A 10,362-nucleotide genomic window follows, 5' to 3' on the forward strand; every position below is an offset into this window, starting at 1 on the left:
TTTTTTTTCCCCCTGACCTCTCAGAATTTTTAGTAAATGCTGGTTATTAAAGGAGCCTAGAAAAACACTGGTAAAAAAAAGGACCACGCAATTAAAACTGTGCCATTCTTAAATGTAGCCACAAATCAGTGACTAGGGAAAGAGGAAACTTGCCATTTAAAGACAAACTGCTCCTATTTAGTTAAGCCTAGGAGCTTGAAGCAGCAATCGTCGACAAGAGAATAAGGAATATTACCCTTGAAAATATATACAAATTTTAATTACAGTTGACATTTTTGAGACTGGTGCTGAGGATTGTCATCAGATGGAAAATTGCTGTCATCTTTCTACCCTTAGGGACACAAATGCTCAGTGGAAATGACTGTAACTGTAAACCAGGCTCCAACCTGCGTTGGTATCGGCTTTGCAGTTTGAAAGGAAAGTTTAAGCTGTCATATTTAGATAACAAGCCACTCTCGACCAAGCAAGATCTCTCCACAGCATGGCAGGGGACAGTAAGCTCTTCCAGCTACTAGCAGACAGGTCAAGTCTGACCAGGTGGGGTGAGGGACCCCCTTCAGCTCTGCTCCTCCACTCCCTCGTCCCAGCCCTGCCAGCAGACACCTCTGCGGAGCGGGGCCTTCCCCGTCCAGAGACGATGCTGCCAGGGCTGGATGGGCCGCATGCAGAAGGGCAGGGTCCTGCAGCGGGAGAGGGGAGGAGGAGCAGTGCCACAGCCAAGGGAAGGGGAAATTACAGGGCAGCAGCCCGGCTCTGCCACTCCTGCCTTTGCAAAGCTGCAGGGTGACATGGCCAGGGCTTCCCTCTCCCATCGGGGACACAAAGCTCACGCTCTGCCTTTCCAATCATTTGGTGACAAGTTTTTAGTGAGGAAAAAGCAGCAGTTGTAATAGTTAAAACATCAGATCTGCTTTCTAGGGATTGTGCTTTCCAGGGCAAACACTGACTTCTCCATGGATTCATGGGCCAGTGGCCCACTTTGGCCTTCTGAGGATACCTCCAGTCCAGACGTTCAGAGCTGGGCCCTACTGGGACCCTGAGCCAGCACTTCCCATGGCTCAGAGCAAAAGCGAACCTCCCATCTAACACAGCCCTCATGGAAAATCAAAGCCTGATTTTTTTTCCTGAGTTTGGGCCACCAAAAGCAGCAATCAAAGTTTTGCTAAAGATGCCAAGGCTGTGCTGCAGCACTCTACTTCAGAAACAGAGCTGGTAACAGCTCTCTTGCACAGTGGTGTGATGGTAAATTCAGATCTCCAACGCTCACAAGCTGCTATATGGACAGCAAAGACACGCGTCTGTGGAGGAAGAGGCAGCTACACGACAGCACAAGTTGAAAGTAGGCCCAAACTGCAGATTTCAGCTTCTGAAATAAGGACTCAGGTTCCAGTCGTCTCCTTCCCTGCTCTTTCTAGCTCCGTGCAAGCTTGGAAGGGGGTAATGCCAGGGAAAAACGGATCCCAATCCACTGTTCTACAAAGACAAAGCTGGAATTTCTGAGCTGACTTACAAAACTATCCATTGAGCCAGAGACTGGAAAATATCAAAGTTGTTCTCCAAAGAGGAGATGCGTCTGGAAGAAAAATTTCTTTCTTAAAGGTAGAAGGAAGTGAAACAAAGCAGCAGCATCTCCCTTCATTTTAAAACCAACACAAAAGGAGGAAGGGGCTTTGATATTGGTAATAGCATAAAAGAAGCGTGTGCTGTCAGCGAGCTCATCCTTTTGACCCACAAGACAGCTTGCCTGCTTTTCAGCTCTGTCTCTGGGCAGTGTACCTGAGATCTAACACAAAGTAGTTGTCAGTTCGTTGTGACTTTGACTGGAAATCCCAGTGCTGAGGGGGAAATCTGCTGGGCTTTGATGTAGAGATTTCGGTAGCATCTCTGCCTTCCCATCTCAGAACATACTCATTTGATGTGTTGTTGAGTAAGGCATTTGTTGTCTTCTCGGAGAGCATGCATGTAACTTGGTAAATCTATTTCCTGACTGCCTTCTAAGATGGTTAGTACAAGGGTTGTTTCTGAGGCATCAGTTTAATCTGATACAGGCAACAAGGCTGGAGACAGAGACCTCCAAAATGTTGGCATTGTATGTCGCTCCGAGGTCCTCCTCTGGTTTCTTCCAGGTATGCTATGTTAGAAAGCAGGTTCCCTTTGTGTAAGCTATACTACAATTTCTTTTTTATCTAGCACATCACAAAGTTTAGGAGACGGTCTCTCCTGGATCAGGAATACATACTGGCAGCAGCAGGAACAGCATGTCTCCCTCCAGAACCCCTCAGTACAGGCCGATCCATTCCCATATTGGGATGGACTTGTTCCCGCTGCCAGCATCCTCCCATCTAGCCATTACAGGATGAGGCTGGTTATTTTTCTGCCAACATTAAATTGTGATAGGTTTTTCTCAGCCTTTGCCAGCCTCCCTCCTTCGCTGTGCAAGGAGAGCACCACACTTGACGTTTTCTTCCATAACCTCAGGAAGCTGAGCCTCTCTAAAGCTGTTTTGGGACGCTGCCATGAGCCTCTTACTGAGTATTAAGGCATCCCGGGTTGAGCAGCATGCAGCACTGCAGCATGGCCATACCAGCATCGGTGGTAGGTGGCAGGTCCTTTCCACGCTGCAGCTGCACTTCTATACATGCCAGAGAGACACCAGTAGCTTTTGTAATAACCTTTTATTGTTCTGCACCAAATGTCTTGGAAAAACACAAAAAAACCTTACGGTATTTCTGTGTGACAGGGAAGGGTACCAACATACCCGGCCTGGTCCTGGGGTAACCAGCACACCTTCAGTGCTGGCCCCTTCTTCATTACTGGGGCCCTAACTTAATCCTTTTACGCAGGATTGCTGCGAGGCTGTAATTCCCTAGGTCATCCCTTTCTCTCTTCTGAATTATCCTGGCAAGCCTCTAATCTTTTAGAATTTCTTTTTTATTTCCCAGGATTTGATTTGCTAAGTTTCACCCCCAGAGCTCCCCGTTAGCTGGTATAATGTTTTGCTGGTGTTTTCTTGTTGTTCCTGTGAAGTTTTAGAAATGCCTCTGTTCCCTAGCCCTTTTGACAGTTGTATCACACAGGTATCTCTACCTTGCCTTACCATCTAAGAATTGACATATCAAGTGAATCTCTGCCTTTTGACAAGATCAAGTTATTTCATGGATGCCAATTAACAGTTTATTCACACAAGTATGTTTATAATTACATCCATTACACAAAAGGAAACTGAGGCCCTGGGAAAGCGTGACATCCCCTTCTTGAAAGAGCAACTCACAGCCGTCACTGAGAAGTGATCAAAATGTCCTTTCCCAGGAAATTATACAGTCACCAATATCCACGATTTGAACAATTCCCGCTTGCAGCGGACCTGGGCTGCCCTCCCTGGCGTGCCAGCACACCCAGGAACGACCAGCCTGGCCTTGCCAGGAGATAAGCACCTCTTACAAATGTACAAAGAGAGCTGAGCATGTTTAACATCTTGCTGGATCAGCCTCATAATGTGTTTAAAACAATGGAAGGAGGAAAGCATGTGTTCCTTTCAGCACAATCTGTGCCTTATAATCAAGTCTAAATGTTCACAACCCACTTGGATCCTAATGAGGAGAATGACTTAAATGGCGGAATGTTCTGCTCTTTCTACAGGTTTACAAAAATGAAATTAAACATAGGCCTTCTATTACAAAACAATAGGCAAATTGAAGACCAATTATGCAAACCCATCAGAAAACCTGGTGAACTGTGGAGAATTTTGCATTTCTGAGGCGGAACGACTTTTTAGATAAAAAAAACTCTACTCCAAGAAATTGAGAACATCTGTGCCATCAAAGAAAGAATGCAGTGAATAATTGGACAATCATAGACAGGCAGCCATTTGAATATGAAGCTGTTTGTAATGTCGCTGTGGAAGGGAAATTACAGAATGCCAGCATTGCTTGGCTGTCAAACGCCTGTGCTTTTCCCTTTGTGCCTATTATGGCATGTTGTGTGCTCACTTTACAAGAGTCTGCAGGGTCGACAGCGGGGTCTCTAGGGTTATCTGCTTCCATTATTTTGCACATCAGACACATAATGAAAAAGGAGCAGGCAGAGAGGTCCTTGAGCATTCACTTCCTCCAGCATCCAAGTTTAAGTACACCTTTAACCTCCCCCTGACAGACAGCCCAACCTGCAGCCGCCCCCCAGACGGCTGACATGCAGCACGGAGCAAATATTCTCTATCTCTCAGCTGACAAACTTCTGTGACCCCTTGCCTCAAGCAATGATATTATCCTCGTTTCCAGCAGGGAAATCCCACACGGACACTCCCGATGGGAGGACACGCAGAGCCACCTCGCAGCCTGCAACCTTGCGGGCTCCCAACCCCCCTGCAGAAGTGACCCACAGAAAACCCGTCACTGCACCAGCTGATGGCATCTAACCGCGGGCTGGACTGCTCTGAACCACAGGCACAGGGGCCCAAGAGAGCTGAGCAACATTTGAGACCATGGTTCACCTCTGTCTGCAGCATCCAAAATTATTTGTCCGCAGGAAGACGAGCCTGAGTTGGGCGTGTATCGTTTCCAGGAACACACACCTGCGTACCGGCTCCATGCTGCTCCTCAGCACAACCTCTCTTGCAGCACAAATTGCGCTGCCACGTGTCGTGGAACTACAGTATTAGGGCAAATGTTTCAAGACATCCTCCAGGACAAAAAGGGGAAAATAAAAGTGATCAACTTAGTTGTGATTTCATGGCTAGTTGCACAGATATTCACATGTTACTTTGCACAGTCAGTCTAATAACCAGCTTTCAGAAGGACAGACAGCGTAATGAATGGGTTGTAAAACACGCTCATAAAAACATTATAGCATGTCTCAGAGCATTTGTTAGCTGTTTGTGATTTACTGGGCCCCCTCTTTTACATTTTCTTATAATTTGCACATTTCCTATGAAAAATAGCATTCAATGTGCATGCAATTTATTTTAATTTCCCTCCCCCCTCACAAGATGATAAAACTTTTACAGCCATGCAAGAATGGTGATATTGTAGTCACGAGGTTCATTATACAGTAATTAATACATGTTAAGTATCCTGTAAATATTATGTTATAATGGCTTTAAGTAAATACATACTGTACATTAACAGTACCTATTAAGTCAGTGCCACTTAAAATGAAATGTGACTAATTAATCTGTTTAAAGAGTCTAATGTCAACTTGGATATTCTTTAAAAATTACGGTACAATGTTGCAAGCGTAAGCAGTGAGTCAGTCAGCATTTAATTATGGAACTTTGACGTTAATGGTTACTTTCCTGGTTTATTTAAGTGGATTGGACACATGGGCCAGCATCGAAGGAACGAGAGGGGTAGAAGGAAGGTTTCATTGTTACGAGAAGCTAAAGAGCCCGAATAATATATCCCATTATCGTTACTGTGAACGGCTGCAAACTTGCACATGGATTATTACCGCAGCATCTCGTTACAAAAGGCCCAGCCTGTCAGCACCCGATAACCTGCTCCACGTGGACAATGCAGCCCCAGTAATGCTGCCATCGGGAGGAACTGCTGGAACTCCACTGTGGTTTTGTCCATTTTAGGCATTATATCACTTTATTAAGGGATGGTGCCTGGCGCAGCCACGCAGTAACAGAAGCAGAGGCTTTGTTCTCTTCTCAGCTAGAGGCTTAGACACTGCCTTTGTCCTGCACAATGTTTTCCTTCCCCTCATGAAAGGCAGCCCCTCACAAGACTATCAGCCTTTTAACAATTTCAGTCACTCTCCACTGTCCTAAATACACAAAGGGGAAAAAAAAAAAAAAAGATTCCCCCAATTCCTTCACTTTTTTCCTTTCCCCTGCCATGAAGCACAAATGCAAGAGAAGGTGAAACATGCTGAACGAGGGGCCCAGGAAAGGTCACCTTTTCTTTCACCTATGCATTCAGCAAGAATAGACAACGGAAGGCAAAATCTTTTCCAGTGCACCTTATAGGTATTCATTTTCCATAGAAAATCTTAGGATGCAAGTGTCTAATGAATGCCTATGAGATTAGACTTACTCATGTACTGCTGAGTATGTATAGGTGGCTATCTCCAGTTTCACAGATGCCAAAAAAAAAAAAATGCAGCTCTGTTGACTGCAGCCTCAGTCTTTACCAAGAGGTGGGGTGCAGACACTCCATAAACACACACTAAGCCTGTTACAGAGCAAGTGATCAGACCCGGCTCGCCCAAGTCCTTATCAACGTCTGTAGCCCCAAACAGATTATTCCTCTCTGAAGGCAAATTCACTAAAACTTAACTAAGTTCACAGAGTTCCATCACAAATGAAAGTAGTTTAAGAAGGAAGCTTGCCTTCCATTAATGGAAATTGCTAAAAAATCCTTCTTTCAGATATTCAGACATATTGCCAGGACCACTTACACAAAAGCTCTTGGACTCTTTCCACTTTTCCATGGTCAGTTCCTTCAGGTTTTGCCATCAAACAAAACCTGAATAAGCTTTCCTTGGAAGATGAATCGCTCTCTAAACATGTATGTAGTCTGTTGCTTAACAGTTTTGGTAATGCATTTTATGGGGTAACTACATCCTTCAAGGTGACGGCTGGAACTGACATCCTCCTTGGGTGGTCAGGGAAGCATGGCCAAGACAAAACTCTGAATGCTGGGAGGCATTTCAAGAGGATGGGGATAAATGACAAGAGCTCAAGAAAGGCCAAAAACGTGAGTGTAAACAGAAGACTTTGGTCTAGAAGATGCAGTCTGGCTAAGCTATGCTGAACTAGACTAAAGACAAGACAGAGAAGAACGTGAGGTTTAAGATACGTTTTCCTTCCCTTCCTCCCGAGGCCAGCAGCCACTGCCTGGTCTGTAGCAAATCAGGGCAGTGTGAAACTATCCCAGCGTGTTTCCATCTGATACAGCCCACAGTGCCATTTGGGCAGCTGGGTATCATCTGGCTGTACTACCTTCTGGGCAAACCCTTTCCCCAGGCAATTACCCATCAAAAGACATCACTTCAGGTGTGAAGCATCGCCTCTGGCTTTCTGGCTGCTCTGCTGTGAGAAAGTGGCTGGGACAGCTCAGAAACCTGGGTCCTCTGTATTACAGAAGTCCTTGAAATCTTGCATTTTATTTAACGCTTCAGCATTGGCTTTAGAAATAGGGAGAAGAACAGCATTCAGTGGCATGCTGGTGAATACAAGTGCATGGATAAACAGCACACCACAGAAGCAGAGCTAGTGGCTAGAGGCAGCAGATTTGCATCCCATGATGGGATCTCCCATAGCTTTCCTCAAAGGTAAATCACTTAACAACCCTGTGCCTCAGTCTCCCTACTGCTAAATCGCTATAGTGTTTGGCTACATCCTAAGATGTTTCTGGGTTTATCTAATTAATATTCACAAGGCATCCAGAAATAAAGCAGTTTTATAAGTGTATTGTATGGCTTGTAATCTTTTGATGTTGCCATGCAAAGGAGACATCACAGAGCACGGGAATACCCTGGGAGAGCTCCGAGTCTGCTTTTCACTTCCAAGAGCTCTTTTCTTGCAGTGACCCCTTCTTTTAGCAGCGCATTCACCTTGGCCTCTTGTGAGTGGGAGTGATGTGCAGCATCCCTGCTACAAGCTTCCACAAGCCATGAAAACCTGCTGTTATGATCAGAGAGAAGTAAGCAGCACTATTATTTGTATCATTTGCTGAGGTTTGTAACCTAGAATTAATTTTCAAATTGAGTCCAAACGCTGCCTATTTCACACATATCGGGGTAGCAGACAAGAGCCCTTTTAGCAACAGAAGCAAACAGAGCTACAATCAAGCAGCTCAAGGCACAACCCTCTAATAGTTCAGTAATCAGTAATAATCAACCCTTCTCTTTATGTTCAGGGAGACCTAATAGAACCCAGCGACTCTACAGTGAATACATTTTCATTTATAAGACTAAATGCAAGCATACGTTATCTACTTAATTAAAAATCTAAATTCTCTAACCAACCATTTGTTGTTTCTCCTGGGTGCATGTTACATACATTACCGGTGTTTTCCTAAAATCCATTGCTAATGGATTAAAATAACTCGATGCAATGTTTCATTTGCTGCATGTGTTTATGAAACCACGTAAAATCATCTGATGCTGTGCATGCAGGGAAGACTTCTCCACCATTATCCCAGGACAGCAGCTCCCACTTCTCTGTGCTAGGACCCCAACCCTTCCCCCAGGTTCCTCTTGTCTTTGGGGACAGGGAAAACATGACTCTCCTCAACACCAGTGCAACTGCTCAGACTGGAAACTCATCGTATAAGCAAGGGGTCAACAAGGGTTTCAGGAAAACTTCCACAGTACAGATATGATGGGGTCACAAAGTCACAGGAGCTAAAGTGAGAGGGGAAATTATTAGCTATACAAGGGGAGAGATTTGAGATCCTAAATGTACAAGTCTACTGTCAGTTTTGACACTGTAAGGGGTCCAAACCATCTGCACAGGTGTGACAGACATGACAGACCCTACGGAGACCTGCACCCTCTGAAGTAACAGCTGGCAGCCAGGCAGGACATGCCAGGGCATCTCTAATGGCTTTAGGCACCCATCTTCAGGCAACAGAAATGCTCCCAACTGTTCAGTTCCCCCACAAGAGGAAGAGGCTTTGAGTATGGGAGTCCTCTCTATAAATCTGCCAGACTTGGGGAAGAAAAGACAGTAGCAATTAATTACCTGCCATTGTTTACGTAGAAAGGAAGATTCCTACTATATGTTGTCCTCGGTTGTTTCCCTTTCTCTGATGCAATGCTGTTCTTAAAACCTTTCTGAGCAGGATTGCATGGCCACGCTGAGTTAGTTCAGTTTGTGTGTTCGTGGCACTAGTAACCACTGACCAGCACATTGCCCTTGGGATCCCAGGTACCTGCGCCTGCACTCCCATGGCCAGAAGGGGAATCCCTCAATACTTAAAGACTAAATTTTCCCCAGAAGGCTCAAATATCTCCTGTAAGGATTTGAATGTCATTGCTTCACTCGCTCAGGAAAATGGAGCATTTTCATCATTTTCATGCCTCTCTTTCCCAGGTGAGCAGAGAACCTCCATTCACCCTCTGAGGGGGGACAGCTGCCCCCTTCCCCAATGAAAGGCTGTGCTTTATGTCCAAATTATAAACATCTTCAAAGGGTCACAATCTTTACCACTGGTGCTAAACCTGGCTCATTCACTGGGTCTCAGAGATTACATTTCCTTGTTGCCACATCTCCTTTGCATAGGCATTAAATACCATTAGCTACTTTGAGTGTCATGAAGAATCTCCTCCATAGGAAAGCGGGGAGGGGGAGAGGAGGGGTACAGGTGAGGCAGTATCAAATTAAAGACTGACGGCTACTGCTCTTGGATGGAAGGAACCTCCTGACAGCCTCACAACATTACTGTAAATCACAGTATTTATAGAGATGCTACCAGGAATTCTGCTTTGCTTCCAGGAGACACAAAGTAAAAGGACACCTCCTTCAAGGCATTCAGTCTATTCTGCATTATAATTAAAAACAATTTCTATCCTCAATAGCGTTTTGATTCAGGTAACTCATTACCCCCAAGAGCCGTTTATGAGACTAAATTACAAATGCAAATTAATGCCAGCTCTAACAATAATGCTTCTTTTTTCCTCCTTTCCGCCTCTTTTGCCAACTTCCATTTTTGGAAATTTTCTTCCCTTTTTGATATCAAGTGGGTGTCCAGAGCAGATTTGCCAGGGGATAAAGAGGGTTTTGTGCTCCTTTTCTTATTAGATGCTCTTTCGTGCTCCCTTGCTGCAATACTAGCACGTCAGGCGATCCCTGTGCAGAAATGCAGAGGGACCTGCCTCTCCCCAGCTGCAGCCCTATGCCAGGGTTTTCCTCTGTCAGCTGAAAGAGTGGAGTTACTCACTGTAGTTACAGGCAGGAATTCCCCCGGACATCTCTGCACACTCCTAGCACAATGGGCAATTGTTCTGGATATTACTGTACTATGGGTAGGAAATTTAATGTATCCTCTGCAGGGAAACCAAAACACTCCAGCCACAAAGACTCTGCTCTGGCTCCACCTGTACTTGACATGGTTTGCTCTCTAACCAGCCATCTTCGTATTTTATCAAGTCATTATATTATAATTGTTTGCGTGCACTTCTTTGTAACTCCTGGCTGTATATCCAGTCTGATGCTGCTGCAAATCAGGCATAGCCGAAGGACGCCTGCTATTCTTCACAAAGAAGAGAGCAGTAAATACAAGAGCTGAAAAGCTTTGCTTCTGTTCCTCGCTTAGACAACACGCAACCACAGTAGCAGCATGGAGCGACACAAGTTTTTGGATTTGGTTTAAAAGGGCAGAAGTGCGTGCACAGTGATGCTGCATTGATCAAACA

Source organism: Platalea leucorodia, assembly GCF_965183815.1.
Source record: "Platalea leucorodia genome assembly, chromosome: 16".
Classification (NCBI taxonomy): Eukaryota; Metazoa; Chordata; class Aves; order Pelecaniformes; family Threskiornithidae; genus Platalea; species Platalea leucorodia.